The sequence below is a fragment of the Motacilla alba genome, chromosome 8, assembly GCF_015832195.1.
Source record: "Motacilla alba alba isolate MOTALB_02 chromosome 8, Motacilla_alba_V1.0_pri, whole genome shotgun sequence".
Lineage (NCBI taxonomy): Eukaryota > Metazoa > Chordata > Aves > Passeriformes > Motacillidae > Motacilla > Motacilla alba.
In genome coordinates this window covers 5,796,047-5,823,173 of record NC_052023.1, presented here as the reverse complement: position 1 = coordinate 5,823,173, position 27,127 = coordinate 5,796,047, and the positions used below count along the sequence as shown (strand labels likewise).

The window sequence follows — 27,127 nt, the reverse complement described above, 5'->3', positions numbered from 1 at the left end:
GCATGTGTGTTTCAGGTTTTTTTGTTGTTTGTTTGGGTCCTTTTCCCCCTTGTATGGACTAGTGAAAGAGAAATGAACCAGGGAAGTGGGCATGCCTGCCTAGAATAATTACTGGTTGTATTTTGTCAGATCTTTATGTAAAACCAATGACACTATTGTTCCTTTCGCTCAATTTTTGTGACTTAATATCTATAAGAAATCATGACAGTTTTGAGGGGACGTTAAAGATCATCATCAATTTCAGCCCCCTTGCCACATTCCCGTGTCTGCAGGATTCTAGACTTGTCCAGTCCATATCTAACACCACACCTGGCAAATGGGAATTTTAAGTATGTTTCCATGAATAAGGAGGCCAGCACAGGCTGGTATGTGAAGCATTTGCTAAGCTTGTACAACTGCAACCAGTGGGCTGTTTTCCACCATTAGGGGAAGGGGCTGGAGCCAATGCCATCCCAGCCACTGCTGGGCTAATGCTCGGACCCCAAGGATTGCCTGTCAGACACAGAACATGAGCGCTCAGGGGAGAACACAATGTTCCATTAATGTTGCATCATTGTATTGTGTAATGGGCCTTGCTGGGTACTAACTCCTTTGTTCTCTGTAAAAACACTGAATAAAAGATGTCCCTTTACCTTAAACCTCCATGGGGATTGTAAAATTAATGGCAGCTGGTTTTCAGTAGTTGTGAATGGCAGTAAGGTCCAGTTACAGGGCTCAGGGCTTCTTCCTTACAGAAATAGCAACAATGTCCCAGCATGATGGCGTGGATGACAGGATCCATCCCACACATACTGCCTTTGAAACAGACCTGAAATCATTGAATAATCACCATTTTGTGATAGTTGCATTGAGGTGTTTGTCATCTGGCAAAGCATTCTTGTTTACTGGTCAGCTTTCTTTTTTCTGGCCTGTTAGATTAAATGGCATTTTTACCAAGCTCAAATATTTTCTCAATCAAAGTCTTTAGTAGTAGGGAGCACTTTGAAGTCAACTTAGAAAGCACACTCAGTTCTTTCTAGTATTTGAAGTTCTTTGCCTATTGCATAAATTACAGGCCTAATGCACTCCCCTTACTCCCACACGTGACTATAATTCATGTAAATTATATTGAAATTCAATTTGTCTTCCCCAAGCCTGAATTTGTTAATCACTTGGACACTGCCACAGTCATGAAGCCATGAGCCTGCCACAATTCTTCTGAATTGTCAGATTTCTTTCTTGTAGCCTTATACTTTTTATTCAAACACCCTCCTATAGCATCCACTTCCATGTTACCATACTACATAAAGTCCTGGCTCGGTTTTGGCTTGGTTGCCTTATTCAGCCAAGAGACAGGATTTTAGTTATTATTTGTCAGATGCTCAGCTTCTTGCAAACTATAGGGGGAGATGTTTGCTCATCAGGTTTTTTTCCTAGTTTGAAGAACTCATTTTCGTTGGAAGAAAAGAAAAATCCAGCCAGCAAACAATATTTTTGTGTGTCCAATGAAAGAACCCCCTTGTTGCCAAAGGGAGAATGAGGGAGAGGGACTGCTCTGTTTTTATTTCAGTTTCATGATGTTTGGCTTCTTTCTGCAGATGGGTACTACTCTTATCCTTTGATGCTTGGAAACATGATCTTTCTACCCAGACTGCTTTTCACTTTATTCCTTTTTTTGTTTTGCTACGATTTATATAAAACTGTCATATAATTAATACAAAATCATTTGTTTAATAAAAAAACCTATATAACTGTAAAGAGAATAAGGGATTTGGTATCAGATATAACAAATGGGTAAATCAATTCCTTCATTTTCTCAGTTTTAGCAACATTATTCCCTTTACAGATAATTTTCTTTCATATCATATGTGGTACTTGAGAATCAGTGAAGGTGACTTATTTCTAAAGGAAAAAAAACCTTTTTTCTAAGCCTTTTCCTGCTTTACAGTTGCCTGTATTGTAGCAGCCTGGAGGGAAGGTGCTGTTGCTGCAGCCAGGTCCTGTGTGTACCTGCACAGAGCACAGTCACTTCAGGCTCCTGTTTTATAACACTTCAAAATTGTATCAATTTCAGAAAAATAGTTTTGATGTCATGTGAATGTGATCTTCAGAGAGTAAATTAAATGGGTTATAACTGTCTTCCCTAGTGAATTTATGGCGTGAGGAATTTCAGGTCAGCTCAGTTGACTGCCTCATTTTTCAAAGCGTTTCACTATGGGTTCTACATTTTCAGTTAAGCTGTTGCTATTTAAAAAGATGACTTCCATGTCATTTGCAAAGCATGTAGAAGCTGGAGGCAATTCAGCATTTTGACACTCTTAATTAACTGATGGCCTGTCATGAAAGCAGGTTGTAATTAAATGATATAGTAATTTTGGCCGTGCTGCCTTCCAAACTATTTTTATATCTCAGCAGAATAATTCAGGTGGTGACATCATGTCAGTATATGTGCTTCTCCTTCCTCAGTGCCTGCTCAGGAATTGTTACTCATGGTTTGAAATAGCTTTAAGAAAATAAATTCCAACCAGTTCTTGGTGAAAAAGGAAATAGAAATTTTTTAAATTTCCTGTCACAGATTGTGGCCTATTATCCTGTCAGGGTCTGTGCAGATAACTTGTAATATGTGACAACATACATGTCCTGTAAAAGAGACTCACACATTCAGGGTTTCTAGGGCAATCCAGATGGGTTCATGAAAAATGGTGGGAGAAAAAGGTAATTTTGATGGCAACAGAGCCTGAGCCTTGGGATGCTGGTAATTGTTTGAGTAAGATTGTATTTAGATTTGGGCCCACAATACTTTTGACTAATGAAGATTATGCTGTCTTCAACTAGAGGGGTGGTTGTTGAAATGGGAGTGCTTTTACTGGATAAGCAAACAGTTTTATGTAGGTATTCCAGGATGGACATGTCCCTAACACAGCCTGACAGTGTTACTGTTCAGAAATGAGTGGGATTTGTCAGGAGCCAGTAATACCCACTGCATTTTGAGCCAGGTTCTTTTGATGTCCATTTTCTGATGTGCTGCCCTGGGGAAATCTGCCATCTATTCATCTATTCAATCCTTTAATAACATCCCTTGTGCCAGGAACATCATAATGCTGAATGCCGTGACTGAGACGTTACTATGAATATACTGAAGATCCTTGCTTGGTGTACGATGAAACAATCTTTGGGGAATAAGTGAAACAAAAGAGTGTGTAGGATATCCTTTAATTCAATGAGGAATGTGGGTGGAGAAGTAATTGAAATGAACAAGATGCTTTGGATTTTCGTAAATGCCTTAAATGCTTCAGGGTGTGCTTAAAGCTTTGTGTGTGTGTGTGAGCCATTTCACAGCTCGAAGAACTGATGAAAGCAGCAGCCCATGTTTTTAACCATTCTTTACCTGCCCCCCATCACCTTTCCCCTGAGGTATGAGCACTGTATTCCCTGTGGCAGTTCTGATAGAGGAGAAATAACCCAATGAAGAATTTTAGGCCTGTGTGTGGCTGACTGACAGCCACCTGCTGCTGAAAGCTACTGCAGTGTCTGCCTCCCCTCTCCGAGCCCTCAGCAGTGGCAGCTGGTTTTGGCCCTCCCCTACAGCAGTCACCAGTTGCCTCGGTCAAGTGTGGTTGAATTTGAGCAACATATTCCTGAGTTATTTCAGAAACAAAGATGTGCCTGCAATCTGCAGCACAGGTGTGTGAGCCCTTCTCCTTTGAAAGACAGCTTCAAATATTCTGTGCACAAAGGATGGTGGTTTTGATGCCCACTGCACCCATTGTCACTGGGGAGCAGTAGGGTGGAAAAGACCAAGTTGCCAACAGCAGATGAGCCAACAAAGTGTTGTGAAAATGATGCCTGTCAGATTCTTTCAAGAATAAAATCCCTTTTGCTGGAGTTTGACTCCAATCACACCTTGAATGATTTAATTACCAAAAATCATTAACCAGAGCTTGAGAGTCATGTATGTCCATGCATAGCAGCTACTCATCTATCTCCAGTGCAACAAAGAAAGGAAATGCTTAAGATAACAATGAGCCAACTACATCTATCACTTCCTTTCAAGTAAGTTTCAGTTCCTCCCTAAAGAAAACTCAGCTCTTCCTTTGAATCTAGAAAGACCTAAAGAATAAACTCATATATACATATTAGATCAAACCCTTCACATAAGCATTGAAAAGAAAAAAAAAGGTACTGTAGATGAAGGTTTATACTTTTATACTTATGTTTACTTATATCCTCAAAAAAAAGAGGCCCCTCAAACAACAACACAAACCAGACTGGAAATATGTAGCTGCATGGTCATAGACAAGTTGACAATGCTACACTTGGACTGAAAACTTTGTCTGAAACATATTTCCTACCTCAAACAGAAACTGTGAGCTTCATGGAAGCTTTGTGTCCTCACTGCTCCTGCTGTCCCTCATCCTCTGCCTTGCTTTGCCCCAGCACTCACTGGGCTCCTTCGCTCTTCATCCTCCCTTCTCCAACCAGGACCAGCAGCTTTCCCTCTCCTCCTTCAGGTTCACAGACCTGCAAATCTGGAGGAAATGGTGAAAGAAATAATGAGAAAAAATGATATTATATTATGATATTATATTCCCCTCAGGGCCCCAGTGCTGCACATCCCTGTCTGTGAGGCACAGAGGTGGGGTGCATCCCTGTTTGCTGCGCTCTGCCAGCACAGGCTGTACAAGGAGTCAGATGGAGCAGTTTCTCACCTTCATCTGTTTGTTTTGTCTTTGTTCCCACCTTGGACTTTGATTTCTATTTCGGTGCCTTCCACACAACCACAGAACAGCAGAGCTTCTCTAACTCAGTGACACAGCCCTCAGCTCTGCCCATAACCCTCTCCCTGTCAATAGGGATAGGACTGAGGAATTAAAAGCTGAAAATGACACCATATAAAGATACAGAGAAACCTGAGATTTAAAGATAAATTGAAAACATCATCATCTTTGCAGAAGAAGGATAAGGAGGTACATAGCAGAAATAAACAGAATTGAGGGTTACACAGAGAACAATTTTCCTATACGAGAAAAAAAAAGGGTATTGAGTTAAATTGTGCAGTAGAGCATTTACATCTGCTGGAAGAAAATACTTTCAAAGTGCCACAATTAGTGCCTGGAACTCACCGTTACAAGACATCACAGACTAAAACAGAATTTAAAATGATTAGATGCTTTTCTCCATGTTTAAAATGTGTCTCCATTTATATAAGTACAATGATAAGCAGATTTATTTAATTTGTTTACTGAATCTAAAAAATTCTGACAGCTTTTTTGGTCATAGAATATAGTTATGCTGGAAGAAATGAAAGAAAAGACACATCAAAAGATATCAACTTCAACAGTCATAATAGTGAGTTATTTAATAATACTGATGTTGATGTGATTTTTCAATTTGCAACAGTTTTATTTTCCACTGTCTGTAATTAAAATCAAGTCGAGTTTGAATTGTAGTGTTTCAATTTCTCTAAAATTCTGTCATCCTTAGAATTTTCCTTGCATCTAAAGCACTGACATTCAAGGGAGTGGGTTCTGTTCACAAAAACAGTCATTCAAAAATCCTCCAAAAAACATCCTCTGTGCTGCTGTTTGCTGGTGGAATTCTTCTCTGCCAGTGTCTGGTGAGGTTTGCTCCCAGCCAACACATTGCATAAGCCTTGCTTCTAGGAGTGAGTGCCCCAAGCATGTCCACTGAAGCCCACAGAAATGCCTGAGATGTTATTTGTGAGCTTCTAAGCTCCATTGTAGGGCCTTTTTTTGGTCTAGGTTGGAGACTCGGTTTAAAAATCACCAGTTCTTCACCACTGTGCTTCCTATTGGCCGTGAAGTGTGGAAGATTTTGGTGGTGCATATGGAAAAGTGTGTAGGGCTGTCAACAACTCTGAAACTTCTTTGTAGAAGTTGTGAGACACTTCTCTATAGAGTTGTGCTGGGCCCTCCCTCCTCACCTTGAGGCAGGTTTTTTTAGACCAAACTGGAATGAATTATTACTTTTATCCAAAGAATGAGAATCTCAATTCTCCTACCATCCGCCATCCTCTGGCACAGCTCCAATTACTCCAATTACTCCAAATACTCCATTATTCCTGGAGTACTATCAGCCTTAGAAGAGTTTTATATGACTGAGGAAATTAAATGCTAGCACATTCCAGGGACACCCCAAAATACAGGGGATAAGTTGTAAAGTCAGGAGTTCTACAATTCCAGGCCAAACACTTAAATGCATTTTTTGAGTGATAACGAGCAGGTATTTAATCCTCACAGGGTGACTAGCAGGTTTCAACTGTTTGTAAATTACTTTCAGATCTTCAAATGGAAAATATGTATCTGTCAGCATTTTAGGGAGAAGAATTGCTGTACATGGAGTCAATGTCTCAAACTCCTGTTCATTTTTGAATCTCAAAGTTCTTTTGTCTCAGTGAACCAGAAAGCACATATTTAGGTGGTGATTTCATATCTTCCAAATGATGGGTTTTCAGGTAATCATCATAATAATCTTTCCCATAAGAGACTCTCAAGTGGTTTCACAGACCTTCCTAAGGACTTATGGAAAACTTACTCATGCTGAAGATATAACTACTTTTACTGCCCACAGGGAGAGGGGATCATGGGGGTTAAATATCCCTCAGCAAGGCATCAAAGTTGAACAAGAACCTGTTTCTCCCAATTCCGGATCCTGGCAGGTTTTTTGTTACTAAGCACAGACGTGTTCATCTGGAATAGCCTCACAAATACATGAACCCCATGAGTATTCACTAAAGCCACTTCCAGCTTCTGGCCAGAACAGGAATGTAATCAAAAAGGCACTCAAGCATTTCCAGGGCTTCTAAATACGCATGAATAACAAAATAAACAATAAGAATTAAATGATCCAGTTGTTTATTGGAACTACTAAATCCTGTAATTTGACTTCTTGCTTAGCAGAGGCTTTCAAATTACCTGAGTACCACATCTCACACTCAAATACTGAGTCCAAATAACAACCCTTGAAAAGTTGTCCTGTGAGTATGAGTGAGTTTGCACATGGATTTGTGTCTTCACTCCCTAATCTCTTCCTTGCACTAACCTCAGCCCTGCCATGACCAGGATGACTCTGCTACCACAATGACTTCAGCTCCCTCCACGTTCTCTGCCAGGCCAGGGCACTCACTGACAGACTGGCTGCTGTCACACTGAGTATGGACTGGCAGAGCTGGACTTGCTTTGGATCAGCCCCTCTGTCTCTGGCCATGGAATGACACAAAAATTGTAAGAATTAAATTTCCTTTGAGACTTACCGCTTTTTCAGCTGTGGCAGAAATTGGCCAAGAAATCCTAGAGATACAGGAAAGATGCAGGGGGAGAGAAAGACAAACAATTTAATTGAATAAGTGCTATTTCTTTCTGGGTGTAATAATCTAAAATGGGTGCCAGAGGGAGAGAAAGAGAAAAAATTGAGATGTCCTTGAAGTCCAAAACCCTTGCTCAAGCTGCCACAGAGGTTTAAAACAGATATGAACACAGATCTCTTGGAGAATGTCTGGAGCATAGACAGAAAAGTGATGGATGTTCAAGATTTAGCCAGCATAGACAGTAAAGAAGTTTTACCCCTTTCAAATGCATAAACGATTGAGTTTACTGTTGAAAAGGATTACCATGCAATCTTTTTTTTTTTTTTTTTTTTTTTTTAACTCCTTAGGATACATGGCACATATAAAATTTAAACTGGACAAAATAAGAATAGGTATTGAGCATGGAATGACTCTAAACTGACTCACACAATGAGATGGTGACCTAGCAGGCCTTTTTCCTTCCAAGAGATTACGTCCTATCTGGTGGAAAATGCATCATAGATTAATTAAGTGCCCATGTATTAGTGGCTTTATCGTATGACTCACTAATACTGAGTTAACCTTAATATAGGATTCTGAGAATCTTAAGCCAAGGATTTTATTGATTCACACTGTTCTGGTGCAGGTAGTACTTGAGTTTAATGGATGAAGACTGCACAGAATTTAGAAAAATCAAAGATTCAAGGCTGATGAGGTAATCAAAGCGTATGAAGACAGACACCACAGGAGCTGGGCCAGTCCCTCAGCCACTAGAGGGCAAAGCCAGAGCACTGCAGTTCGCAGTACTGTCTGCTCGCCGCTTTCCAAGGGTGTTGTTATCAGCGAGGGCGTTTATTTTACAACAAAAACTGGTTAAATGATCACTAAGCCCTTCACTAGGAACGGCGTTAGTAATGAATACTTAGAGTATTGTTTCTGTCAAAGCGTGGCATGCAGGCAGTTATTAGCAACTGTGCAGAAAAAAAGCCAACATTTTCTTCCATGGAATTGTGAATAAAAGCTTCAGTCACTCAAGAGGTTTGGACTCTTAGGCTCACAGCACAGGCCTTTCCTACTCGAGATCTTGCATATCGGTAGAAGGCTGAGCACTTGTATCAGGAACTACACTGGGACATGATGAACATTTTTCTGCAAAGTTTTCTAGGTTTTTGATGGTACCAGACCAGACCGAGAGACTCCTGAATGTTTCAGTGACAGATTTTGGAGACATCCAGAGTCTTATGTACAATCCCCTACCAAGTCAGCCTTTGACCTTCTAATATTGAGAATTCTTGTTCTGTCCACTGGTTCTTGCCCTCTCCTGTGCAATGCAGTTATCAAGCATCTATTCTCTGCTCACACTAAATTTCTCACTGCACTTTTCAGAGATCAGGCATGGGTCAGCTTTGGGGTGGACCTGAGAGACTGCTTTGCACGAGATCAATGTGCTGTCTGTGACAGTGGCCAGAAGCAGATGCCTGAGAAGAGTTTAGTAGCAGGATAATCATACAGTCACACTTGTCAGGAGTATCCTCCCAGCTTCCAGCAATGCATGTCTCAGGCTTCCTGAGTGAGAAAAGTTATCTTGGTATGCAATATGCTTCAAAGGCTTCGCCTTCTGTGAACGAGTCCACCCATCCCTTCAACCATCACAAACACTGCCATCCCCACGGCTGCTCCCATCATGTGCTGAACAGCACATGAGCTGTGTCAGATGATGCTGAAAGGGATGACAGGTTGTTACTTCTTAGTGCCCCAGGAAATCAACTTCTGCATAGACAAGCAGCCAGAATCCACAGCTACAGACACAGAGTTCTACCTCCCGGGGAGCAGACTTACAGGACTGAACTCCTGCTTCTGTTAAAATTAAGTTTTTACAACCTCCTGATTTTGACATTCCCAATGCTGGGAAATCCAGCTTGTCCCGTCCTAAACTGTCCTGGTGATTAATTACCCACCCTGGTAGAAGACCTCACAGGAAGATGAATACATTTGCATACACTCTACTGAATCTTGAAGGTCCTTAAAACCTGTAATTGAACCACCCCTTCACCTCCTTTTTTGACACTGAGATAGATGGAATAGATTGAATCTTCTCACTTTCAGTCCAAATGATTCTTATTGATCTTATCACTCTCTTCAGCTTCCTGAAGGGTGGCTGTGCTGAGCTGGGGGTCGGTCTCTTTCTCCAGGCAACAACAGACAGAACAAGAGGACACAGTCTCAAGCTGCGCCAAGGGAGATCCAGGCTAGAATTAAGGAGGAAGTTTTTCACAGAAAGAGTGGTCAAATACTGGAATCATCTGCCCAGGGAGGTGGTGGAGTCACCATCCCTGGATGTGTTTAAAAAAAGACTGGATGTGGCACTGGGTGCCATGATCTAGTTGAGGTGTTAGAACATGGGTTGGACTCGATGATCTTAAAGGTCTCTTCCAACCTAGAAATTCTGTGATTCTGTGATTCTGTGATCTTCTCTGAACCATCTCCTTTTCAGGTCCTATTAAGGAATTAAGGAATTTAAGTATCAGACTTCAGGAGCAGTGGGATTAGTACCAGAAAAATAGAGACCTCTTTCTATATTCTCCTGTTTATAAGCCCAAGGATTGCATTATCCTCTTGGCTACAGCACCACACCACCTGCTTATTTTCTCCTGATTATATGTGATGATTCTTGAGGTTTTTGAGCATTAACTTGTAAAAGCACAAATTCTGTCATCCTATAATAACTCCTCCCTCTATTGCTTGATGCATGTTTTTACATTTGGCTGTACAAAAATGCACAGTACTTGTTATCAAGCTGTCTCAGCTACTTTGCAGCATGACTTGTTATTTATTAATCCCTAATGCTTACATCACTTGCAAACTCTTCAAGTGATGATTTTATGTTCTTCTTAAAACCATTAATATCAATACAATGCAGTGTAGAACTAATTGCCATAGAATGCAGAAACACATTCTTTAATGATGACTTTTTATTTTTCCTCTTTGAAACTGTCAGTTAGTTAGAGTCTCAACAGTTTAATAAGCGCTGTGATGAGTTGGTATCATTTTGGCTTCTTAATTAAAATGCTGCAAGTTACCAGAACAAATATTTTGCAGATCTACTTACCTTCATCAACCAAACTTGTAATGCCATTTAAAAAAATCAAATTATTTTCACAAGATTTATTTTCCACATTAATTTGCAGTTATTGTGTTTCCACTCTTTAACTCTTTTTCAATCAAGTAATGTAGATAATGTCCCATTTTATTACCCAGAATTCTTGTCGGTCTGGCAGGTTGTAATTACCTTGGTCACCTTGTTTACCCTTTTAAAATAAGGATAAAATATTTCATCCAGTCCTCTGGAACTTTAACAGTGTTCCAAGATTTATTAAAAATCAACATTAATGGTCTAAAGATACTCTGTGCCAGTGCTTTTAAAACTTTTGGATGCAAGTTACCTGCAACTGCTGATAGCCAACTTCATTAGCTTCTGTTTAACATCCTCCTCAGTGCTTGTTGTAATGGAATTTATTTCATCATCGTCATCATCATCATCAGATATTTCTGTATCATACGGCTCTTCCTCAAAAACAGACCAGGAATGGCTATTGAGTTCTTCTGCTTTCCTACACTGTTGGTAACCATTCCACTATTTCTACCTAGGAACACAGCAAAGACATGAAACTTCCTTTTCTCCAGGTTTCTGCAAGTTTCACCACTTAAAAAATCCTCTTATTTGTCCTTAACTCTGTTGTTCAAAGATTACTCTGGCATCATTTTGAATGCCCTGGAACTCCTAGATCCCAGAGTACACACATGGTTACACACATCTTTGTATTGACCCTGTAACTCCCTGCAACCAGGACACCTCAGAGGTTCCCTTCACCTTACTAACTGTGGTCCTCTCTCCCCCTTTCCCGTCCCCTGCCTTTTGCAAATTGGAGTATCCTCTTCTCTCTGCTCTCCTTTATGCCTTTTCCTTGGTAGCTTCTCATAAAGAACTGGGAAAAATACTCGGGAAAAGAGGTGGCAAGCTCAATAGCAAGCTGTCTCATGGAATAGTATCAGACACCATTTCTTATGATGGCTCACGGATATGGAAGAGCTGCAGATACATTTTGGAGAGTTTGTAACTTGGACTCTTGCGCCAAGTGAAAGGTCATGGTCCATGGTCCATGTCTTACAGCCTTGCTGTGGCTTGGGATCAAAATTATTGGTTTGGTTTGTACACAGTGTTTCTCACTATCAATATTGAAATGTTTCTTCTTCTAGCAGAGGGAGCACATTGAGAACACAGGACGGGCAATCTCCCTGCTCTAAGCTCAGGTGTCTGGCACCACAACTGCCTGGAGCAGCTCCCTGGAGCTTATGGACTTTGCTGCTCCTCTAGACACATCTTCATTAGGAACAAGTCACGAGGCATCCAAGATACCCAGGAGGAATGGTGAATGAGACCATGTCCCTTCACCTTAACTCACGGAGATGATTCCCATTGCTCCCAACTCCTGTTTTGCATGCTTTCATGCTTTGCCTTCTTGCAAAACAGCCAGTTATGATACCCTTCAGGAAAAATCTCTCTGTGTTTGGTGAGAAGACATCCCAATGAATGGCTGTATCCAGAGGAATAAAAGTAGAACAAAATTATGGTAGCCATATGCCTCTGTGAGACATTCACAGATGGCAAAGCTATGCACTGGCATGCATTTGGCCAGAGGTTACGGAGTGTTACACCACTCACTCTTTAATTAGTTTCCTTTTTTTTTGGTCAGGCATATTGTGTGTTTATCAGTCTGAGGTGTTTCATGAGAACCATTTTGAGGACAGCAATTGTGTATTGCACCAATCTGAACCCCTCATCTGTGCTTCACAAGCATGACAACACTAATTGCTAAAGAGATAGCAAGTTGGGGTTAACCAGGAATGCTTTATGGGAGTAAATAAATTCCATCTCCATTAACATGCTACTCCCAGCTATGATGGATGAGCATTTTTTATTTCCTCAGCTATTTGCCCATGGATTGATGATTCAGTTGATTGGGAGTATCTCATATTTTTCGCTTGAAAAGCACATAGTTCCACCAGAATCAATGAATAAACATTAAGTGCTTCCCTTTCATTTCAAGCGGGATGGGCTGATGCTCTTGGAGCAAGGAGGCCTAGATTTTATCATCGGGGCTCATTACACTGCATTCACTGACTTATGTGGTAAGTTAATGGAAAAGCCCAACCTGCTGGAAAGTGATGGCCTGTAAGTGTGAAGGCCTGGGAAGAGGGAATGGCCGTGCAGATGCATTAGCAGCCACCACACTCACCTTTCCCTCCTTCCTGGGCTGACATGGCACTGCTGCAGCTGGGAGATCACGGACTTGCACAAAGGTGAGGGGACAGCGACTCCTTCCCATTTCTCGGCACCAAGCGAGCATTTCCTGAGGGGGAACCGAGGTGAGGCTTCCTGAGGCGAGGGATGGGGTGTTCCTGAGGCGAGGGCTTCCCGAGGAGGGCGATGAGGGGGCTCCTGAGGCGAGGGGTTCCTGACGCGAGGGGTGAGGGGTTCGTGAGGAGAGGAGTGAGGGGTTCGTGAGGCGCTGGCCGCTCGCTCGCCCGGGTGAGGCTGCAGGCGGCGGTGAGGGCGCGCTGTGCCGGTTCTCAGCCCGGGACCGGCCGCCCCCCGCCCACCCCACGCCGGCGGACCGCGGCACACGCGGGGAGTGACATTTCCTGGAGTTCCCGAGCGCCCGCAGCCGGGCGAAGAGTCCCGCTCCCGGCATGGGCGGCCGCCTCCTCTTGGAGAGAGAACGGGTGAGACTCCGGGCGCGGTGTCACGGTTTGCCGTGCCCTGCCGGCTCGCCATCGCGGCTTCTGTGGGGAACGAGCGTGGTCGTTTGTTGTTGTTTGGTGGGTGTGGGGTTGTTTTTATTTTTCTTTTTTTTTTAATTTTTTCTTTTCGTGTGTTGTGTTTCTCTTTTTTTCCTTTCTTTTTTTTTTTTTTATTTTTATTTTTAATTTCTGGAAGCCTCTTTGCTGACGATTGAACGTGTCTGCCAACGGATGGCTGCCGGCCTCGCACCTCTCGGGGCGGCCGAGGGCGACTCGCAGGATGTCCCTCTCCGATTGTGGAGACACTTAACATGAAATGGCGAGATAACACAGGCTTTCCAGCCGCGAGTCCTTCTGACCAGGTTTTGTGGAGTGGTCACGCCACACACACTGCAGCCGGTGCCCGGAGGCGCGTCCCTCGGCCGCGGGACACCGGCAGCGCCCGGTGGCGGCGGCGGGTGCCCGGTGCCGCCCCCGCCTCTGTGTGTGCGTGTGGCTGCGGGGGCCGCGGGCTCGGCGGGTCCCCGCGAGGACAGAGCGGGCGGCTGCTCCCGCTCTCCGGCCGCTGCGGGGGTGCCGGTGCGGGCCCCGGGGCCCGCTGCGGGGCTATCGGCGCGGACCCCGCGGCGCGGGGCGGGGGCGCGGCAGCTCCGCGCCGCCTCCCCGGCGGTGCCGCAGTGCCGTGCGCTGCCGCCGGGGCCGGGCAGGGGGCGCTGCTGCCGGGCGCTGCGGCGGCCTTGGCCGCGGAGGCAGCGAGCGAGCCCGGCTGGCGGCGGCGAGGGCGCGCCGGTCCCCAGCGCTGCCGGGGCGGACCCGGGAGATCCCCCTCGCCATGCAGACCCGGCGGCGCCTGCTGCCTCCCGAGGTGAGTGAGCGGGGTCCGGCGCGCCGCCCGCGGGCCCAGGAGGCCGGGACACCCCGCTCCCCAGGCCCCTGCCGCCCGCAGCGAGGCCCCGCGGGCGGGCGGGCGCGGAGGGCTCCGGCGCCTCGGTGGAGCCGCCGTATCGCCGACAGCGCCCTGGGCCTGCCGGCTCCGGGCGCCTCGTCGCCTCGCCGCCCTTGTCCTCGGCACGCCACCGAGGGGAAGGCAGCGGTCGCCCCCCAGCCCTCCCCGGCGGCCGCCGTGGTCCTTAGAGCTCCCTCCCTGCCGTTCCCCCTCCGTCCCCGGGTGTCCGGACTGGGTGACCCGCTCGCTCGGGGCACCTTTCTCCCCGCGCCGGCGATCCCGGGGATTGGGAAGGAGCCGCTGCTCCCCCCGGGACGCCCCGGGAGCCGCGCGGGGCAGGGCGAGGTTGTGCCCGGGCAGCCGCGGCTGCCGGCTCGGGCAGGGGAGGATCCCTGTTTGCATCTCGTGCCCTTTTTATGGCCTGATCTCCGCTCTCTCCCCGGGCCGGGAATGTTACTTGCTCATCGCGATGTGTAACAAGTCACTCCTGCAATGGTGGTAGTGGTGGAGGGGGATGGGGAGAGCGGGCGGGATGCGTTTTATAACATCTCTAATTACGTGAAATTGTGGTCATGTCTCACTCTAAGAATAACTGGCACTCTTGACATGTCAGACTTTTTGCAGAGGTGGGCTAGTTTCTTGCTCATAAATGTTATGGTTAAATAGGTGCCTGTGGCAGAATGTGGCTCAAGAAATGTTTTTATCTTCTTAACCAGACAGAGAAACAAGTAGCAGATGGAATTTGATAGACTTTATGTTTTCGTGTTAACGATCTTCTTTATTTATAGACAGGATAATCCTTATTATTTTATCACAGAGGTTTTTTCAGAGAGTGTAATTTTTATACATATTTTCATTCAGTTCAGATATTAAAAGTTAACTGAATTCCATCGGTCTTCTTATTAAGTGTGATTGTCTCAGATTAGAATTTCTGAATAACTCTGCCCTCAGTTTTTGGGTCCAGACTGAACCCAAACCTGGAAGGAGCCGTGTAAAAACAAATAAAATAGTAATAGTAAAAAAGATGCTCTACCTGAACAAAAGCTTTTATTTTCTTTGGGCAGCATTTAACTGACTAGGCAAGGCTTTAAACATTGTAATTAACTTCTGTTAGCAATTAATTTTCAATTGCATGGAACAAATCCAGATTTTAGATACACCTTCAGTGGTAGAGACATCCAAATCCTTTGTTACTGCCTGAACCCTCCGTGTGCTTCTTTTTATAAAGTCACGGCATGTGATGCAAAATGAGAAGAACGGTCTCCTTGACCCAAGAGAGACAAATTTAAAAATCTCTTCAGAGGTTTGGGGAATCTGAAATGGAAGCTTAAGAAGGATCTAAAATTTCAAACAAGCCTCCCCCTCTAATTGAAGCCCTGATCAGCCCTGAACAAGTTACCATGTTCTGACACACTGTGATTTATTTGCATTGCTTTATGGTGCCTGCTTTAGTGTGTGAGAAAGGAAGAAACCCACCCCAAAACCGCCGTGCTGACTCCTGATATTGGGTGTTATTTTTGTGTGTTAGCTTTGAGGCAGTTACGAGGCTGGGGATTAAATACTTTCAAACACACACTCATTTCAGGATCTGAGGCCTGGGGCTAAGGCTGAGATGAAATACAGTTTTTTTAGCTTGGCATAAAGTCTGGCTGTGATTGTCTAAGGGAACAAAGGTAGAGACTGAACAAAGATGCAGTATTAAAACTTGTGGCCAAAGAATGATAAGCTTTTAATGTCTGTTGTAGTCTGTCCACTTGCTGTGCCAGCTTTGGCAGAAAACAGCTTGCTTGTTTTTCAGTTTACAGGCTATCTATAGAAAATTACCTGGAAATTATTTTGCTAAAGGATTAGACTGGCCTTTTGCTTTTGAATACAAATTGGCCAAAAAGAGATTTTGAGAAGAAGTTGTGTGTTCATGTTTTGTTGATCAGAAAAATCTTTTTTATATGCTAAGCTGAGAATCTTCCCAATAAAACTGATTTTCTTAACTGAAAATCAGTTGAGGAATGATAGTTTCAGTGCACAGTTAGTCTGTATGCTGATGAATCTGTGATCTTTTCCAGAACACTGTTGTAAGATGCCAGTATATTCATAGGCTTCTTTGAAAGTGTTATATAAAGGCTGATGTTTATTTTTGTAATGTGATTGAGATTAAAGAAATTGAAGGGTGGCCTGTTTATGCATCTATTTGTGATTCTTTAGGAGACCTGGACTTTCATGTGGACAGAAATGTGAACTAATGTGCTTGGTTTTCCCTCCTGTTGTTTCTGTAAAGCATTGAGAAAGGTACAATGGTTGTCAAAGCTTTTTGTATTGATAAGCAATAGAAAGTCAAAAGTAAATGGCTGAAAGTAACTGAAAGTATTGAGTTTTAGCTGATAGAGACAGCTTTTACTTCTGTGTTAGCTAGAAGTGTTGGCTATATCTTGCAATACTGTGAAAATTGTGTCAATTAATGCAGGTGGATAGGATGATATAAAATATACATCAAGGATCCTTCATTGACATAGTCATTTCTACTTGAATTGGAATTCAGGAAAATAGAAGTCAGGATATGTATTGATACAACATTTTGGTCTAATGACTAGAGCAAAACATGCTAGTTATCAAAAAAATTGCACACTGAAAAATCAGTGTGATAAAAGTAAATGACCTTTATCATAATGCACACAAATATAATTTATATGTAAACAATAATTATTTGTCTTATCTCTATACATAATTTTATTTTTTACATACAAGTAAAGTACATTCCTGCTTACTATCTGTTTGGCTGAGTTTCACTTTAGCTGCTGTTCAGGTTAGTATAGCAGACAGGTAGAATAGGAAAAAAATGCTTTTAAGATGAGTTCATATGTATTCTTTCACTGAATAATTCCAGTCTGGTTTATTACTAGATTATTCCATCTGTAATTATATTACTGCTGTATGGCTGCAAGCAGAGATGGCTAATATTGGTACTCCTTTTTCAGAAATAACAGCCCTCCAAGTAGTACATCAGCATCAAACAGGCTTAACATCAGTGACCCAGGAAATCCATAAAGTGTCTCTTAAACTATTTTAAAGGTAGTTACTAGAGAAATGGAATTAATTAAAAAACATAGGTTGAAGGCAAGAATGCATGGCCAGGAACTTCAGGGTGTCAACAGAAGGTAAATTTTTCCTTCCCTATTCTTTCTTCCAGATCTGCTCAAGGGAGAGGGGATGTAAAGCAGCAAGTCCAGTCAGCTGAGATTTGCACAGGCTTGGTTCTGTTACAGTAAAAAAAAGGAAAGAAAAAAAAAAGGTGATAAACTATGTGAAAAACAGGTGTAGAGTCACAACCTGTAGATCCTCTGTGTTTTAGGAAGTGTGGAGCTGGAGTGCTCTCTGAAGAGCTTGTGTGACATCTTCAGTCTGAGGATAAACTAACGCAGTAGTTGTGTTAGTTATGAAGGCTGGGGAAAGGAGAGCTTTAAGAAACTTCAGCATTGTTTTGTTTTCACGTAAAATTTGATCATTTGGAAATGTCAATATGTGGCAGTGTGACCATATGTTATGCTTTGAAGTTTTGGTGTTGATGTATCGAGCTTTTCACATATTTTGTCCCCAGTGTATACCCAGCAAAGGAAAACATGGACTTAAGTGCTGAATTTCCACTTGCATTGGTTTTTTTGTTTGTCTCTATGTTTCCTGAGTAGAAATGATCAACTTCCATATGGAATTATTGGCAGATAATGCTGATAGCTATACCCCTCTGCATTTTGTCTCTGTATTGTATATAGGATATATAAATATCTTTTACTTGCTATATGTGTTAATATTGTTAATTCCATACCTCTGATATTTGGATGGCAACTGAAGTTACAAGCCTGTCTATGAATCAGTGAGGTATCAGTTCTTTAAGGGAACACACTGAAGGTCCAGAAGCATTCCAGTAAGGTCTGGTAGGATTTTCTAGGTTTGTCTGTCAGGAATTTTATTGCATGCTGCTTGTTTCCTATACTTCTTCCCCTTCCTTTTAATATCCACAGGAAGCTTGAGGAACTTTTGTTTTTAAGAGCTTGACAGCATAGTGGATTTGAGTAGGGCTTTACATTTGGAAATGGTATTGCCCTTAACAATTTTTTCAAACACTGTTTTGTTGGGTTTCTGTTGCAGTTTGGTTCCAGCATAATGACAGAGGTGGGAAGCTTTCCCATGGAGGCTTGAGGCAGCAGCTGGTGCTTTAGGCAGTGCTGCTGAACCCTGTGTATGTATGGTTTTGTATGTAAAGCAATGCAGTAAATGTGCCTTTGCTGGTGTCTTCCTGGTTTTTGGCCTGACTCAGAGCTGAGCTGATGTTTGCAGTAGTTACAAAAAAGCACTAAAGCCTAATGTACACAAAGCTGGATGTGTTTCTTCCTCTGCTGTTTTCTATGTGTGAAAATGTTGTAGAATTCAGTTTGATGACTATTTTAGGGCTGTTTCCCAGCAATTCTTCATTAGAAAAACTAGGCATGATCAAAGATGCTTGAAGTGTTTTGTGCTTTTTCTTTGCTTGAGCTGAGAAGATCCCTTGTCCAGTTAAGAGCTAGAAAAGAAATGCTTTATACCAAATTATTAACGTGTTGACTGGTAGTGTTTCAGAATCTTCCTTATTGAGTACTTGTAGTACAATTTTGCAGAAGAGGCTTTTTTTTTGTTAGTATAATGGTAGCTGGGAGGAACTTGTCATTTCTCTTCCCAGCGTACAAAGAATCCAGAGGACATTTCCTATCAGGTGATAAATTGAAATTAGGCCATGCTTGGGTCAGAGATTCGTGTGTGCTCTATCAATTACAGAAGAGCTCGAGCTGCTCTAGTAGTACTTAACAGCCTTCTGGATTCTTGCAGTTTTAAAAAACACTGTAATTGGAAAGTTTTCATTTACTTTAACAATATACTGAAGCCTTTTTAAATAAATAATCGAACTCAAACTTTACACACGTTTTGGGTACAACATTTTTATTTCATTCCAAGTTTAAAATTTTGTTTAGGGAAGCACTATGGGTAAAATATTTTAGCAGATTGTCAGTGGAAGAACATACACTGATACTTTTCCCCCAAAAGTAGTGTGATGCACTTAAAAGAAGTTGGTAAATGTTCAGCGGAAGAAGAAGAAGAAGAAGATCAAGGAGCTTTCTAAATCACATAATACCTTCTTTATCTGTGAATGACACAGACTATTACAGGAGCTTTTCTTGTTTCCAGGTTCAGTTTTGTTGTGTCAAAACTCTGCTTTGAACTCAGTGTACATGTTGTCTTAGCTCTTTGCACTCCAAGTGTGAACTAGAAGATTGACTCAGGAACACTAAAATAAAGGCCAAGCCATGTGAAACTATGATTTTACGGTGTATGCAGTTACTATAAATTCAAGAAAAATTGGCAAATCATATGAATAGGCATAAAATTTAGTGCTTGACCAGTTGGCCAGTCAGATAATTGGAAGTTTGTAAGATACTACATCACAAAAATGGTAGATATTTTCAGATATGTGAGTTCTTTGTTTCTCAGTTATTGTTTACTGTACTTCTCTTGCACTTCTTTTAACCCAGTCAATTAAACTGTTCTCTCATCTGTTTTGTTTTCTTCTTCAACAGCTTCGATTTTTTTTTCCTTTCATTTTGAACTGTTGGATTTTAAGAGGAAAGTTGAAGACTGGTGTCAGTAATAGTAAAATATGAGTCCTGGTTTCTGAGCAAGTAGATTCCTCTGGTCTGTGTGGTGCACAGACCTCATTCTGATCTCGGGTGTGCCACACATCCAGTATCTCTGAGGTGCACTTTGGTGCTGAGTGTGGGGGTGAGGGTAAACCCTGCCCCAGTCATCTGCTGAAGGTGCCTGGCAGAATCAAATTTGTATTCCCACTTCAAGTTCTGCAGCTCTGAGCTTTGCATATCAATTTAAGCAAAATGAAATTAATCTTGTTTCTCTGCCAGGTCGGGAAGTGGGATGAGTGAAGAGGTGCACATTTGGTTTTTCTGCAGGTGTTGTAGAGAAGCAAAGGCCGTGGGCTGCTGTGGTTTATTGCAGAAGAGAGGTGGATAATGTGCTGGTGGTTCTTGAATAAGTGTGATATGAAAGAGAGGAGTTTATTTTGTGTGCTATTCCCAGCAGCTGCTAAGTAGTGGTGGTGCTGACCTGTCTTTTTAGTGCATCACATCAAGGGGCTTGTTGCCTGACACCATCCAATACTGAGGAGAGAACTGGGCTTGATTAACCCGGGGCTCTAAAGAGTTCAGTGGTTCTTGCATAGTGCAGTGTGCTGGAACCAGTAATAAAGGAGCTGAAACACTGGGAATCTGTCCCAGATTAGTTTCTGATGGCTATGATTTGTTTTCCACCTGTAATTCTTTAATTTTGTGAAACATTTTGTAAGCAGCAGGGAATTTCTTCCACGGTCTGGAGATGGAGAGAAGTATGTTTTGTTTCGAGTTGGAAGATGTGTTGAATGAGTTTATTACAGTGTAAATCTTATCTGATGTTGTATGTATCCAAGTCCTTGGAGATACTGTATTAGTAAGCATTTTGTTCCACCATCTGTGGAATGAAAGAATCTTGTTTTTCTGTAGATGTAAATCCTTTTTGCCCCATAGTATCTCTTCCCTTCCTTCCCTCTCTGCATTAATCCCATCTTTCTCACATAACACCATAATTCTGGGAATTTTTTTCAGAGCTGTGTGGGTATTGATTGCCCAGCAGGTTGCTGCCAAAATACATAGAGCAGCTTGCTTTTCCCTTGGAGGGCAGTCACTTGGATTTGTTTTTATTGTGTAGTTACTAATTTTCCTGACAGATATATATATATATATTAAAATATGAGCGTAAAGAATAGTAAATGAACGATATAATCCCATAATTTTAATTTCTATAGGAGATTAGATTAAAGATACAACACTTGAAAAGTGGCAGCATCTGAACACTAAATCAGTATGTAAGTCCTCTTGTTCATGTTCCTGAGGCTCTGAATACTGAGCTTTCTTTGTAGGCTGGAGGAGACAAAAAAGCTACATGGTTAAAATATACCCAGGCAATCATGCCAATGTAATTTTTTATTCCCTATCTGCACTGTAATGCAGATAAATGAACATTTAATACAAATTGAGATAATGTAAGAGGAATGTTCCCTCTTTGTGATTTTTTTTTTCATTTATCCCGCAGTCTTTGAAATTGCACATTCTCCTGTGATACTGTAGAAATACATGCTATGGCTTGGAAATAGCTTGTTTCTGAGGCTTATGTTTGGTAGAAAAAGGCACAAGTATTTTTTATTTACACTCTTTTTGGCCTTTATGCTTTGGTATACAGCTGCTGTTTCTGTTGGCCCAGCCACACTGACAGTCCAGCAGAGCATATTGGTTGTCACTGTGTTGCAAAGGTACATTGTAAATGCTGTGTTGGTTAATTCAAAATGAGTATTTTAATGGTCCCTTATTTGGTGAACTTGTAAGTACATGCAAAGCCTACTTCTTAGGTTATATTATTAACAGATTACTTTAAATAGCATATATATTGAAACAGCCTCTTAGCTGAAACACCAAATTGCATTGATTGTAGTAATTTCATACTGTGTTTTTGTATAAATGATGAAGGCTGCATAGAACCCCAGCATATTTCATGGGTTTCACAGTTCTTTCTTGATTCTTTTATAAATGTAACTTTAAAAGGTTGTTACTTAAGCATCAGTCCACCTGTGTGCTTTTCTGCTTTCAAGTAATTCTATTGGTATACTGGCTTAATAGCTTCTATATTGTATTTACCTTGGTTTCACTTAACAAGTCACTTGTAAAAGGCATTTTAACTCATCTCTGGAATTTGCTCATAGATTTTCTTTTTGAATACTCATGTAGAATGAATGTGGGGTTTATTATGATGCCAATTAGAAATTGTTCCTTGAGACTCACGGGCAGTAGATAGAAGTATATGTAGTGGTTTTGTTCCCTTATTAATTTCTTCTAATACCCCTTGTGGCTATATTTTTTTTTTCATTAAGCTTCATTTCTGTACAGATGGCTTTTAAGAGTAATTGTACCTTCTAATTTGAGGAAACACGCAATAGTGCCTCCTATGTAGTTGACAAAACTTGTCTTGACTAGAGGTTTCAAATACTGAGATGCTTGAGGGAAGTGGTCCTGGATGCTGAATACTCACTGTATGTGTCACAAATTGCATTTCAGGCTACAGGGCTGGGGGTTTAAATGAATTTGTGAAGGAGCTTAATGACGGTCAGTAATGATGAGGAGGGGTAGGAGGCAGGTTGACAGTTAGGACAGTGTTTTAGGATATGGCTGTTATTGTAGGCATGTGGTTTTCCTGCTTTTTTTGATGGCTAACCCTCTAAAGACTTCAATTTCTGTCTGCAAAGTGGATGGACCAGCATTGCTGTTGGGTTTGCTCCCACTGTTCTTAATGTCATGGGGTTAATAAGGTTGTTTACAAGTATGTTTATGACAGTAATGAACAGTAGTGTTGGAACATGAGGTTTCTTATGGTTTTGGGGGTTTTTTGTCAGAAAAAGAAGAAAGTTTGGGTAGGGAGAAAACAAACGGATGCAGGAAGAAGTGAATGGAGAAGGAATGTGAGAGGGGAAAAGGAGCCCTCCAGATGAAGAAAACAGGAGTATGCTACAGGCCAAGAAAGAGGGGTGAGAGGTGGGGATTCATGGCTGAGCTGAATCAACCACCCTGTCAGTGGACAGAAGTGGCAGAGGTTTCTCAGTTTTGATCTGAGAAATGTTGCATCTGAGTTTAGAAGAATTTGGAGTTCCTACAGCTCTGTAAGATTTCTGATAACTGTATTAACACTCATAACTCATTAATCAGGAAGGCTTTCAAATGTTTTTGGGTTTTGTCTTCCTGTGCCTGCTAACAGAGATACAGAATTACTGGCACTTAGTATTAGAATTAAAACTTCATGGAGCCCAGCATAAATTTCAGGTAGGTGTTCTGATTGCCTCAGTGGCACAGTATATCAGTGAAAAGAAAAAGCTTTACAGTGCACCTAAATGCAAGTTACTGCCTGTTTCTGGTGGTTAGTGCTCGGTCCCTTCAGCACTGTTACAAGCATGTTAATGGCCCTGAGCACAGATGAGGTGCATGCTCAGAAATAGCAGTTTCAGTACGCACTGTTGCCATGGATTATTGAGTTGTATCGAATGAGTTACTAGTCACAGATGACTTAAGACATAATGCACTGTGAGCATCAGCAGTGATGCTAGTTAGATCATGATCACAAACGTGGGAGGGAACTTTGCTACACTTGACAACAGTGTTTTATAATGTGTTTGGTGTGATATGAATATGAAGGTCTACACGAAATGGGAATTAAGTTACCTCCTTAGAGATAATTTCAGGGAGAAGAGAATATGAGATTAAAGTCCATGTTTATTTCAGGGATGTATGGTAATCCAGCTTTACATAACATAGGATTTGAGAAATAGTAACCGTTTGGTGTCTATAATTATATTTCTTCACAAGGTATGTCAGAATTTACAATGCTGTTGTGTGACACAGTTATCAGACAAGCAGAGATGACCACAGGAGTGCTGGAAACAAAGCCTGTTGATAAAAGTGCTGTTAGTAGGTTCCTGACTGCTTTCCAGTGGTCTTTCAGAGTTTTTGCCTGTTCGGATGGTCCATTCTCTAAAGAGCAGCTGAATGTATAAATTGTGGTGCTTCCAGCAGCTTCTCTCCCCCGTGGGTACAACTCGGAATTGATGGGCTGGTAAATGGTAGCAGAGCAGTTTTCACTTCTTGCCCATTGTCCTTTTGGTCTGTCCCATTCTGGTTGTGTGGCACTTCTGGCTTTTATTATCAGCTTTTGCTCACTGGCACTTGCAAGTGTCAGTCCCACATGAGCTTTATAAAAAAGGCCAGTTCCTTAGGAGTTGTAGGCTTTTAATTAGAGATTCTAGAGGATCTCAGTCAGTTCTTCCCTTATTGACCAAATCTAAGAAAGATCTGAAACAATGTTGAGTCTATTTGGGTTTCATTCTTGTTTCCACCCTACATTGGAAAGAAGAAAAATTCATAAAGTATTAGAAGACAGGATTAATCCACTTTGGGATAGAGTGTGCAGCTTTAAATAATTTTATTCTTCAAATGTGTTAAACATCAGAGTCAAAACCTTCTTAAATACTGAAACATAAAAATCATCCCATAAACCTACTTGTTCTATATGTTTACTTTAGTTTGTGTTTGAATAAAGATAAATAACAGCTTCAGATCAGTATGTTAAATGGATTAATTTTTAAAAATAACTATGTTGTTGCTTTGATGACATTACTTGGAACTAATGCACAAATTAAGAAACATGATTTCATATTAAATTCATGTTTAATGCACTGTGCATTAGCTTTTTGTGGTTTACAGTATTTCAAATTTGGAAGTTGCATGAAACAGTGTGTTACAAAACATTAGATACATAAACCACCACATTTTGCTCTGTGAGCATATGAGTAAGCTCAGGAGAGGATTTTTCTCCTTTTTTTTTCTTTTTTTTTTTTTTTCCATCTGTATTCCTCTGGAAAAACTTGCGTGGAAGGCAGCACTGTGGTGTAAACCTATCTATTTGTTCTTCCCCAGAGCAGGGATGGATCCTTTTCCAGGCATCAGAGGCAGTTACATAAGCAGGAGCTGATTCCTGTCTCCAGGTGCTGAGGCCTCTGCAGTGGGCTGAGGCTGCTTGGCAAGGCTGGGGTTTGTGTCAGGAAAACAAATCAATTGCTTTCTCCTTGAAATAGTAAAAAAGGGTAGGAAATGGAATTTTATTTCTACTGTAAATGGTTATAAAGCAGGTGTCCTTTTCAGTTGAGCTGCTTTTATTTTCTGGAGCACAAAGGTTGATAATGCTGCTGTAGTTGTTCTTGTCTCCCTGTTACTTTTGACTGTGATACTTCCTATAATGCTGCTTTGAAGTTGCTGCTCTTTTGACTGCCTTACTACTGCTCAGGCATGTGTGAATGTCTCCTTATGGAAACTTGGCTGGAGACAAAAGTGGAAATAATGGCTTTAAAATGGCATGGGGGAGAGTCAAGGGAAAAGATGCAAATATTGGTGAAATAATTAGAGAGACTGTTCTGCTTTAATCATTGTCCACCTCTCTTCAGTTGATTGGAAAAAAAGACAACCCAATGCAACATTGCAATAGTTTATCTTTTGTCAGCATTCACGGGTGGTGAGCTGGTACAAAGTGTTGTATTACACAGAAATAGCCTGCCATGCCCCAGCCTGCTCCTGGGTGCATTTACACTGAGTAGTAGGAACATCAGCAAATTATGGAAAGTAAAGCTGAAGGATGCTTGGTCATCTTGAGCTTTTGGTGCAGGGAAAGGATTAGTAGTGACTGTATCTTCTTGGTATTTGTTACATTTCATTTTTGCTGCTGTATTTAGTATTTTTTACTAAATGGATTTATGGTGAGTTTTAATTGGATTTTTATAATCTGAACTGTGGTATAGACCATGTATTTTTAAAAAGATCTGTGTCATTTGCTGAGTTTTCTTTAATAACTTAGAATTCTGAAAACAATTTTTTTTTCTGATTGCACTGAATGACTACTACATTAATTTATTAATAGAACGCTTAATTTTGGAATGCTTAATTTGGGGCCTAATCTGAAGTCCTTGCCATTGCAGACATTTTCAGGTGTGTGGTAGATACTGCTACTGCTGTGTCACAAATGCTTTGTAACACCTGCCTTTCCCTTCATTTGGCACCTGCTAGGTAGAAAGAACTCCACGTTTGGGGACAGAATTGTTGGGCATGTGGTAACCCACCACTATTCCAAGCATTGCGTTACTTGAGTGAAGAACCCCCTTTTCCATTTGTGGAGGTTTAGCTTCCAGACTAATTGATCAGATAAAATAATTAATTTTCCATTACTGCTGTGTGTCCTGAAACTTTCCACCTGTCTCCCTCCTTGTTCATGTACACTGATTTCCTGTTAATACAACCCCCTGCTATGGTGTTCCTTGCTGTAGTTGGTATTTTCTTGCAGAGTTGGGGCCTGAACACATCCCCTGTCTGTAGTCCCTGAATCTCCCATCTGATGCTTCCAGAGTGTAGACAAGGTAGGAAGTGAAGATACCAGTGTCGAAATCTGGATTTGCATGTAAGATAATGCCTAGTTCAACTAAGCTAGCAATAATAAAGTGCCTTAAAATGGCTGCAAATGTCTCCCTGCCTACTCAAAGACATCTCCTCACTGGTAGCACATTATAGAGGATCTGTAGTGTAGTTAAGAGTTGGATCTTTGCCAGTAGATGGAAGCATTTTTTAGCATCTCCTCATGCTTTGAGCATTTTTTGCATTTTTTTACCATAGTATCAAAATTGCTTCTTTTTCAGTCTCTTTCCATTTATTATAAGCTATTCCAGTTTCTGCTAGTTCAGATTACTTTCATTTAATGTTGTAAACATTTTTTACATTCTTTTTTGTGGAAGATATTTCTAATTATGTATTTTTGGAGTTCTTTCCTTCTATTCTTCATCCTTTCTTTATTCTGAGCATGTCTCTGCTTGTCAAATTTCTCTTCAATTTCTGTTTTGCTTTTGCAGTAATTGGTAGTCGCCTTCTTGGAGCTCCTGAGGGAAATCAGACATGTAGGGTACAACCAAAGCAGCACCTGAGTGACACCACTGTAGGGCAGGAGACAGAGGGGTTCAGCCCATCACCAGCAGAAGAGATAAGGAACTGAAATGCTCCAAGTAGCAAACTGGGACAGCAGGGGCACTGGGCCTCCTGCATTTGCAGTGATCTTAGGTCTCAGTGGGCCCATAATTTTTTACAAGTGTGATGGAACCCTTTTTTTAGTAATGTCTGTGATTCAGAGAAAACCTGATAATCACTAGGTTATATGTTGTTGTGAGTATTCTTGGCTCTCATTTGTAGTTATTCCTTTTGTCCTCAATTTTCATTTAAATATACTTCTCTTACATTAAATTCTTACTGAAAAAAGAAGTTGGCTCTGTTGCCAACTTGTTCTTTTTTTTCCCATGAAATCCAAATGTTACAATTTACTTTTCCTTTTTTTTTTTTTTAACTTTCTTTTTGTTTAAATATACTACATTCATATCTGTAAGCATGCTTTGATTT

At 41.5% G+C, this 27,127-nt stretch overlaps 1 protein-coding gene across 3 annotated transcripts in view; it reads left to right on the top strand.

Annotated features, from left to right (window-relative positions):
- The first annotated feature begins 13,049 nt into the window (after nt 1-13,049).
- Nucleotides 13,050-27,127, top strand: part of ZFYVE9 (zinc finger FYVE-type containing 9) — a 55,388-nt gene continuing 41,310 nt past the window's right edge. For 2 of the 3 annotated variants that reach the window (XM_038144037.1, XM_038144035.1), the window contains exon 1: nt 13,793-13,952. The gene's annotated coding sequence lies outside the window, so the exon portion shown is untranslated. Of the gene's footprint in view, nt 13,070-13,792; nt 13,953-27,127 lie in introns of those variants that run through there. The other variant, XM_038144036.1, reaches the window with a different exon arrangement.